The sequence below is a fragment of the Pteropus vampyrus genome, unplaced genomic scaffold (assembly GCF_000151845.1).
Source record: "Pteropus vampyrus isolate Shadow unplaced genomic scaffold, Pvam_2.0 Scaffold189, whole genome shotgun sequence".
Classification (NCBI taxonomy): domain Eukaryota; kingdom Metazoa; phylum Chordata; class Mammalia; order Chiroptera; family Pteropodidae; genus Pteropus; species Pteropus vampyrus.
The window spans coordinates 1534381-1543431 of record NW_011888970.1 but is presented as its reverse complement, the minus strand read 5'-3'; the positions used below and the strand labels follow the sequence as shown (position 1 = coordinate 1543431).

Here is a 9051-nt window from a genome sequence, read left to right as displayed (position 1 = left end):
AAATGAGGAAAACAAAGGAGTACCGTGGTCGACTTGACTTTCTTCGGAACGCACAGCTAGTGAGTGCAGAGCCAAGAGCTGAAGCTACCCTGTCTTCTAGATCCATGGTTCCCAAAGTGTGTTTGCAAGGTACCATGGGACCCCCAGCGAACTCATAACAGCACCGTGCAACTGTTTCAGATTTTCAAGGTACCTGTCGAACACCGCACAAACTACTTACATTAAGTCGTTTGGAAAGACTTAATAAGTCAGGTGTTCCTTTTGGCTGAGGTGCCATGAAAGTGTTACTAAGGCAATAAGGCCAAGGTGGGCCAGGAACCCCCGGGCACATCTGCCTGGGACCTCGCCATCACAGCGCTGCTGTCGCCCCTGCCAAGACACCTTCCGTGACTTTCCCACCTCCCTCTGACCTCCAGATGCATTGCTTATTCTTCAGCCTAGCTCCTGAGGACCTGGAGGGCAAGGACCACCTTGTCACATTGGTGTCCCTTCAAAGCCCTGCATGTGCATTCAAGGTCCTATGGTACCGCTGAGCAGGTTGTAAACTGCACAAAGCATCTGGCTGATTGAAAAATGGGTTTCAGTGTTCATGGAGCACTCAGTCTCATTAAAGACTATCTACGATCAACAGCATCTTTTCCCAGTCCTTACTAGGTGTCAGCTGTCACTCACAGCACTTGAGTGACACACGCAGTCACTGTATCCCCAAAACCAGCGTGCAAAGCAGGTGCCACTATTATAACCACTTCACAGATGAGGACACAGAGGCGCAGAGAGGGCGAGTCATTTGCCCAAGGCTGCACAGCTTCTGAGTCGTCAGGCTGGAACTTGAACCCCAGCAGTTGAGCTACACAGCCCCACCTCTGAAACTGGCAGAGAGAAACTCCCCAGCCAGACCAAGGCCTTCATTAGGGAGACAGCGAAGACGGCCTCCTTGGCCTGCTTCTCTCTCGGCTGCCACGGAAGAGGGCTGGAGGGCTGTGGGCATGCTACGCTCATAGCCCTGTGCTTCCCATCTACCCAGTTCCGCTGGGAGCCCTTCGCCCTCCCGTCCGCACAGACCACTGGGGACACGGGACATCCGGCTTGTAATCAGGGCACGAGCGTGTGTGGCAGGTGTGTATTGATCTGAAGAGCAAACAGCCGGCAAAAGACCCCTGCCCAACTAAATGTCCCGCCTAAGGACACAGAACGGGGGCAGGCGGGCTCCCTCTGCTCTCACACACCCTTTTGGGTGAACTGCCTCAAAGGAGATTGACGAAGCCCACAGTTTTCTTCAAATATTAGCCTAGGAATAAAGAAGACATGCAGGTCTTCTCAGGCGAAACGCCCACGTCCATCCCCAACCTTGAAAACGCTCCCTTTGGGCCTCGCTGTCGACGCAAAGGGTGCTTTGGATGGCGGTGGTGCAGGTGTGCGGAGGAAACAAAAATATTTTCTAGGAAGAGCTGGGAGACGGCACCGCTTTGTTCCCTCTCCGTCCTGTCTGTCCTGCTGATAGAGGTTTTGGTGACCTGACTTTTTCATCTGAGCAAGCTCCAAATGAACGGAGCTTAGATGCCACAGGCTGAAGTAATTTAAAGGCTATTTTTAAAGGAATTAATAGATGAAAAGTTTATAACCACCCCCCACCCTGGACTTTACAGGAATGAGATTGGAGAGCATTCAAAGCAAAAGGGTCCAAGGTCTTAAACTCAAGCTGAGAGTTAAAACAATCAAAAAGCTTGTTATTTGGTTGGGTATATGCAGAAATATTGAGCTTTCTTCACAGCCTGGGACTAACAAAGTCCTTAGTCTTGCACTGGGTTGAACGGTGTCGCCCAAATCCATGTCCACCAGAACCAGCCAACGTGATCCTGTTCAAAAACAGAATCTTGCAGATGCGAGTAGCTAAGGATCTCCAGGTGAGGTCCCAAGTTTTACAGTGAGCCTCAAATCCACAAGTGGGTGTCTCTGCAAGAGACCAGAGAGGAAGACGAGGACAAAGATGGGGGGGGAGGCCAGGTGACCACGGAGGCAGAGGCTGGAGTGACGCAGCCACAGCCAAGGGACACCTGGGCCACTGAGAGCTGGAAGTGGTGAGAAGGAGCCTTCAGAGGCAGCGAGCCCGTGGACCTCTGATCCCAGACTCCCGATGCCTCCAGAACTGAGAGAGGGCAAATCTCTGCATTCCTAAGCCACTCGGTGTTGTGATTTGCTAAGGGGACCCCAGCAAAGTAACGCAGCGGCTCAGTCTCACGCTTAAGCAACTCCGCCTCTACGATATGCACGGTTTCTGGAAACACCAGCCGCCTCCCACCCCTTTTTATACTTAGTCTCTCTGTCTGCCTGTTCCTTCCGATAAAATCTGGACTCGCCGTGTCCCGTGGGCACCGGGGTCACGTCCTGATTTCACACTCTGAGCGGCTAGATCTTGAGCCGGTAAGTTCATGGCTCTGAACTCGGCTTTCTCATTCATCAAACGGGCGTCGCGACCGTCGCCAACTCGTGGGAATGTGAGAGAACGCGAGCCTGAGCGAGCAGAGTGCCGGCTGGTACCAAGCGCAGCCAGTGGTTCTCACAGTGCGAAGGCATTATGCAGTGTCCCCCTGCCCTGGCCCCTCCCACCATCCACACAGTGCCAGGGTGAGATGGCACCGCCCGGTGCCTCTTCCTTACGCCCCAGGCGCGTGTGCGTGTGCGTGTGCAAGGCGGGGAGGGCCCCCCCCAGCGGCCCTGGACTCTCCCGCCCGGCAGGCAGGCTGATGGCTGACGCAGTCTTTCCCCCGAAGCTCCAGGACTGCGGCCAGCTGGGTGTGGCGGTTGCAAAACGGCCGCGGGGACCTGCCCGGATTTTCCTGCCGAGCCGGAGCAAGCATCGGGCGCAGATAAGCATCTGAGTTTGCAAACAAACCAGCCCGGAGGTGAGCGCAGCCTCCCTGGCGTTACCGTGCTGCGGAGCTGCTCAGAAGTGCAGCCAAGGCCTGCGGGAGGCGGGGCCGAGGTCTGCGGGAGGCGGGGCCAAGGCCTGCGGGAGGCGGGGCCGAGGCCTGTGGGAGGCGGGGCCGAGGTCTGCAGGAGGCGGGGCCAAGGCCTGCGGGAGGCGGGGCCGAGGCCTGCGGGAGGCGGGGCCGAGGCCTGCGGGAGGCGGGGCCGAGGTCTGCAGGAGGCGGGGCCAAGGTCTGCGGGAGGCGGGGCCAAGGTGTGCGGGAGGCGGGCGAGAGGAGCCACCTGCAGGCGGGCGCGCTCGAGAGCCAGGCCACCCTGATGTCCAACGCAGGGGGTGGGCAGGCCGCGAAAGTTCCGGAAGGCAACCGGAAGGGGAAGTTCCCGAGGACACGGGTGTGGTGTCTCCAGCTGTCGTTTGAGTAGGCTACCTCCGTGAGCGGTGCCTTTGCTGTCTTCCTTTTTTTTTCCGAATCTGTTCTTGAATATGATGTTTTCACACAACTGGTGGAGATTTGGGTCTATGTCACGGGAAATGTGGATCCCATTTACTCTCTTCCATTTCACTCACTGCGGGAAGTACAGGAAGGAAGACTCAGAAAGGACGCGGTTTACGGGCCGTCGCGGTGGCTGTGAGGCGGTTCGGTGACGATGTCGCCTTTGCTGTAGCTTTGCTGGCACATAAGCTGAGGACCCGGTGCCCAATCTCAAAGGTAACGTTTGGGAACCAGCACCCACAGTCGCGGAGACTGGGCGCTATCAACATAGCGTGAAAAGAAGCACCGCAGAAAAGAATTTTCAAAACAGTGGTTCACGTCTGGTTGGCCGAGTCCAGAAATAGCCTCCTGCCAAGGACTCAGAGCCCCCTACCCCCAGCCCAGTCTCAGAGCGAGCTGTGAGGATCGAGTGTGACAGTCACCAATGCTGTCCTACTCTGTCCCAGATACATGCTTGTCCATGCAGCTGAGAGGCCACCGCGAGGTCACCTGATGGGACCCCGCCCAGTGCAGGGGATGAGAGGAGCCAACCCCTTGTAAGAAGAGCAGCTCAGTTTGCTAAGTGTCATATTTTGACGTGATGGCAAACGCTGTAGGATAAAGGGGTGACTTGGATTTTTAAAAATTAACGCAAAGAAAGTACCTAATGAATATGACGCTGGACAAGTTACCTTCCTCCAGGAGCTCTGCCCATGCTCCCGATGCGCGCGCGGGCACACTGACCTATTATTTTCGTTCCTGACTCTAAGGGTCAAACACATTCGCCCCGGAAATCGCACTAGTAACAGGTGGATATATTTCCTTCTTGTCGCCCCGCACCTGTCTGTAAACGCCCGTCAGTGCGTATGGAACCGAAAACCAATCACGCGTCCGCCAAGCAGCGTATCTTAGAGAAGCGAGCGGGCGATGGGTGAATGGGGTGAGGTCCGGGGTCCAGGCTGGTGCCAGATGAGCATCCTGGGCCTCTAAGAATAGACGCCTTGCCGGGCCGGTCCAGCCCCAGGGCCCACAGAGGACAGGACGATTTCCTCTCCGCTTTGACTAAAGATGTTACGTCACCAGCCACTCGCCCCTCTTGTTGTGTTTTGTTACAGGCTGTTTTGAAAGTCTCCAGACTTCCTGTAGACTCCTTTGTTTTCCAAACTCCTTTCCTCTCGTCCTTGCCCTGATTCGATGGATCGGGCCGCGCTTGCTCTCAGTGGAGCCGCTTTCTCCGGGCTTTATCTCATGAGGGGCTCCATGGATAGGAAGCGAAATGAAGGTAGGCGGATGACGGTGAGGCTGGCGACGTCCGTGTGAGAGCAGATGCCGATTCCAAATGCGCTTACATGCCGGGGGCAGTGTCTCGGGGCTCACACGCGTTCAGTCACTTCATGCTCAGCACAGTGTCCGCTTTTCAAATGAAGACACCGAGACTTCAGCCATTTGCCTGAGGTCACACTAGTCTCTTTGACTCTAAAACCCATGTTTTTAATCCCATAAGTATTACTTCCAGAGCGATAAAGAGAAAAAGAGAAATACAAAGAAAAAGAGAGAGAGAGGATGACAGGGACACACAGGCGGGACGTGTCTCTTGGGTAAGACCATAAAACAATGAGATCTCATCTTTGCTCAAAAGTCGATTGCGTTGCCGGTCAAGTCCACCCCACGAGCCAGGCAGTTACACAGTGAAACTGGGCAGGGGGTGAACAAATGCCAAGGGAATGTGCCCAGGAGGAGGAGACCAGTCAGAGTGGGGAGGGGGAGCTTCTTGGAGAACGCAGCCACGAATCAAGCTTTGGGGGGCACGGAGGTCTTAGAAGAATTACCCTTCCTTGATACCCCTCCCTCTGAGAGATGGAGTCCCCCCACCCTGCTCTTGAATCTGGGCTGGCTTGTGACTGCTTTATTCCACGGAGTACAACAGAAAGCCTGTCACGTGATACCTGAGGCTGAGTCCCCAAAGGCTGTGCAGCTCCTCCCTCATTCACTGGCGCCTCCACAGTTGGATCCCCGAGCCACTATGCCAGAAGCTCAGCTACCCAGAAGCCCCCAGACTGGAGGCATCACAGGTGGACACTCTGAGAAGCGGTCCCGCCCTGCCGAAGGTTCTAGAGCACGAACATTTTGCCATTCAGCAGCACGTTAATAATGACCTCAGAAAAATACCGTGCGAAAAGCAAGGTCACTGTTTCAAAATATTGTGTCTGGATTATTGGCTCTCACAATCAGAGTTGGGTTCAGATGGACAAAAGAGGATCAAGTATCAGAACTAATTCTTGTGACTTACCTGACGAGTTTACCTCCCCAGCGTAGCCAGGATTCTGGAGGTGGAACTACTTTAGCTGCTCAAGAAACTGATTTCCTTCTCTCCTCACTCCACTGTGCTTACATGTGACTTCTGTCCCCAGGGTTCCAGAAGGCGAAAGGGGAAGGTCAACGGGAACACCCCTCAGGAGAGTTTGTGTGGAAGCCCCACCCACTAATATCTGCTTCTCCCTGGCAATGACACTGGTCACGTGACCAGCCCTAGCTGCAAGGCAGCCTGGGAAATCCAGTACTTTAGACTCATGGTGCTCCCGGACAAACTGGCTCTCTGCTACTGGGGAGGAGAGGAGGCTGAACTAGGTTGCCCTGTCCTCTGCAGTTATCCCACTCGGTCATCCCCGTGGAGTTACGCTCCATGAAAGCGGGGGTCCTATGCTCACCGCCCCACTTCCCAGGGAGCAGACGGGTGCCTGGCACACAGTAGGCTCTCAACAAATAAAGATTTGCTGCATTTTGTCAAGTGAGTCCACACCACGGTCATCATTGGTCCAAGGGCAGGAAGTCAGGGAGAGCGAGCCGAGGCTGGGGGGCGATGGAGGGACACCCCGGGCCTGGAGGTTGAAGCGCCCGGCTCTGAAAAGGCAAGAAATTATGAATGTGGAAACTGCAAATACTCTTAAGATGTCTGGGTCGGGAACAAGCTCAAGGCACCCGTGTCGCAACCGGTCTAGAGAAAGAAACACACTTTGCTTCGTTTAAAGACCCCAAGAGCCTTGTCCCATCCTCTGCTGGGGGCGAGGCCCTCTCTCTTCTTTCCAGTCCCTCCCAGTGGGGCTGGAAGTGTGTCACCGCCGAGAAGCAAATCTTCACACGTTAACTGATTTAGCTCTTGAGAAATTATCTTGACGACCCTCCGGGGCGCCCTCCCTTTCATCCTCAGTCTAACAGCGCCTCCCTGGGCCAGCGCGAGACGCCCGCACGCCTCCCGGACGTTTCTCCTGGTCGATGCTCCTCCCATCGGTCTCCCCATCGCGAGCCCCGCATCTGTGGTGCTGCTCGCGGTGGAGGACATCTCCCCGGCCCAGGCCTGGGAATGGGCGGGGACTGGGACGCCACCGAAAGTCATTAAAACGGACTTGGTTCCAGGCAACGTGATGCCCCAGCCGCGGGGCCTTCTTCCCACCCAGGCCGCTCCGGGAGTTGGGTCCAGGGGTCCGGGAAGAGCCTGGCGGGGTCGGACAGTGACGTGAGAACCCTAAAATGATGAAGAAATTCTGAACATGAAGTTTTTGATGGTCCTGCACACACACACACACACACACACACACACAGAGACCAAGTCGAGGCAAGGAGAGAGGTGAGGGTGAGCTCGGGTGGCGTCCCCGTGGACCACGACGGGGCCCTGCCACCCGCGGACTCAGGCTTCATTTCCTCGGGTACACGCCACAAACCCCCGTGGGGCTGCACAGCGAGTGTCGCCGGCCTACCCGGCAACGCTAACGAGCGAAGAGGCCGAGCTGCCCAAAGGGGGCCTGTCCCCCGGCCCTGCCACGAGCCACCATGAGGCGGTGGGGTGCGAAGTAGCAGAATCTTGGGTTGTTCAAGAAAAACAGGAAGTCAGAACATTTTCTTGAAATTTCCTGTTTTGTTGTTGTTGTTGTTGTGTTGTTGTAGTTTTTAGCAATTTAAAAAATTCAAACACTCTGCGAATGGAGCAAATATCTGAGGACGAGTTTTGTCCCCATGCCACCCGGGACGACCCCCACCCAGTCCCCGCCCGACCTGGTCGGCGCATGCGCAGTGCTGCCTTTCTGCCTCAGGACTCGAGTTTGCTCGGTTTTAGGTGTTATTATTATTGTCGTCGTTTGTTTTGTGTTGTTTTCCTACTTCAGTTTCTGATCGACATTTCTATGTGTTTTACTTCAAAGCAAAAATATCTCTCCTGTGGGCAACACTTGTGCTTTCAAAATGGTTTTATGCGTCATCACATTCAGTCGTCACAAAACTGGAGGCGGACTGGGTCACCTTACTTCCCAATAAAACATGAGCAACTTAAGGCCCCGTATGACCCCTGAGCGTTGCAAGATCCCTCCCTGTCTGAACCAAGGACAGCCCGCCTCTAAGAGCAGAAGGTAATGACCCACAAACTCCTTTCCAAGTCTCCCCGAGACTCCTAACGCTGGGTGGCGTCTACTCAGCCATTCGAAGTTCCCTCCGGTGACTGGTCCTCATGCAAAGCACAGTCCATGCGGCTCGAGAATGGCTGGACGCCCCAGTGCCTTTCCTGCCGGCATGACGTGTGGTCCGGTTGGGTCACCCCAAACTGCCCAGAGGGCGGCCCCCCCACCAGTGGGCGTTCTTTGCCGGCTGCTTGTAGCCGCACCTTCGTCTCGTCGAAGCAAAGGGCATTTTCCTGGAACTCCACGAGGGAGCTCCCCAAACCGTGGGAGGCTGGGGGACTGGTCTCGGAACAAGGAACGAGCTCCAGACAACCCTGCGGCATGAAGAGCTGGAAGGTCTCACCAACCGTCACTGGGATTAATTCATTTCTTAAAAAATCTGTCCCAGCAAATGTCACTCAAGCTGAAAAGCCATGGGAGAAAAGGTCCGGTTGGCCACATTTGGGCCCGGGCTCCCTGCACTTTGGTCAGAAGACGCAGGGCAACTGGATTTTTATTATTTTTATTTATTTATTTTTTAAACACCTACAGCACCTGGTCTTCCTAGGTGGTCTCCCATCCAAGTACTCACCAGGCCCGACCCTGCTTTGCTTCCGAGATCAGATGGGATCCCGCGAATTCAGGGTGGCATGGGCGTAGACGGGGCAACTGGCTTTTTAGACTCACCAGGACAGCACGCTGTGGGGACACCCCTTAAGAGATTACTTTTCAAAACCCACCCTCCCAGCCTCCTTTGCAATTAGACGGCACCACACTCCCCAGTCGTGGCCCACAGAACAGACGGGGCCTGGCCCAGCCCATAGAACGGCTCACCTGCTCTCTGCACCCGGCCGCTGAGTGCAGTAGCGGCTGCCAAGGTCACCTGGGGAGCTGCATATTAAAGATGGCAGAGTGTCGCCCAGCCTGGATCCCCGAATGACTACGTGGGGCCGAGTGCCCCGCTCTTCACCGCCCTGGTTAAGACACATGCTTTACCGAGTGGAGCTTGGTCTGGCTTCACCAGGAAACTCTGGTCCCCAAACGAGGGAAGTGGCTGCTCAACGCCTAGAAAGCCACGTGTCCAGTGCCTTCACAGAGAAGGGAGAAAAGTGAACCTTTAAGCTGACGTGCATGACAGTGCCTTCCCTTTGGTGACTCCACACGCCAGGACAAATCAGAGGAATTAGGTCACTTGGCTTCTCAAGTGCCATCTGTACCAGGCC

General features: G+C 55.4%; 1 pseudogene; it reads right to left on the bottom strand.

The window, feature by feature from the left end:
- Window positions 1–8371: 8371 nt before the first annotated feature.
- On the bottom strand, window positions 8372–8490 carry LOC111746449 (annotated as a pseudogene).
- Between the last annotated feature and the right edge of the window lie 561 nt (window positions 8491–9051).